Source organism: Asparagus officinalis, chromosome 8 (genome assembly GCF_001876935.1).
Source record: "Asparagus officinalis chromosome 8, Aspof.V1, whole genome shotgun sequence".
Lineage (NCBI taxonomy): Eukaryota > Viridiplantae > Streptophyta > Magnoliopsida > Asparagales > Asparagaceae > Asparagus > Asparagus officinalis.
The window spans coordinates 4,675,269-4,676,159 of record NC_033801.1 but is presented as its reverse complement, the minus strand read 5'-3'; positions in this window follow the sequence as shown (position 1 = coordinate 4,676,159).

Sequence of the window (891 nt, the reverse complement as noted above, 5' to 3'; positions counted from 1 at the left end):
CTGGATGATTATTAAAAAAACTTTAGAATTATTAGAAAAACCCCGTAAAGTATCCCTATAGGTAAGTGGGTTTTTTGATATCTTGAAAGTTAATATGGTTTTCTGTTAACTGTCCAAAGTTAAAGGGGGTTTTATAATATTTTAGCTTTCATGATATGATGTGTACTGAATTTGTGACATGGTTGACCGGATGTTGAGCATGTTACTAAATGATAAAAAGAGAGAGTGTAAATGTCTAGTTCTTGTGATCTTTTGGTTGATTTGAAAAGGAAGAAGGGCAAAGAAATTATTGGGTTTCGTGGAAAAATATTCAAGTTGGTGTCTTGAGATCGGGGAAAAAAAAGGTGTAGACCTTGATTGAAGTGTTTATGATAGCATATTTGAACTATTGAGATGAGAACTAGTTTTTTTTAAAAGAGGATTCATCAGGATGCTTAAGTAATTTTTATGCTTAAGCAATTTTTACTTTCTCTGGGTTTAAGGATTTTCAATGATTAACTGAGGGACAAGTAACGTGGGCTTTTACACTTTATGGACCTCAAATGACCCCCGTTATTGATATTCGTTTTTGCTTTTTTTAACTTTTAGAAAACTCTGTGGCCTATCCTTCATCTTTTGGGCCATTACTGAAATGGGCTTCGACCTAATTTCTCTACATGAGCCTTATTATGATCCCACTTGATGAGATCTTCCGTGTAAACCTTGATAAGTAAGGGCTAACTTTAGCCTATAAAGTGACACTTGCTAACTAATAATGTCTAAATAGTAACATTAGCAACAATAATACCTATAAATTGATACACTTAATTGCTACACCTATTCCGGTCGTTGGAGTATTGGTTTAACCGTGAAAAGTATAAATTTTATATATATACCCCCTCATATTTCTCA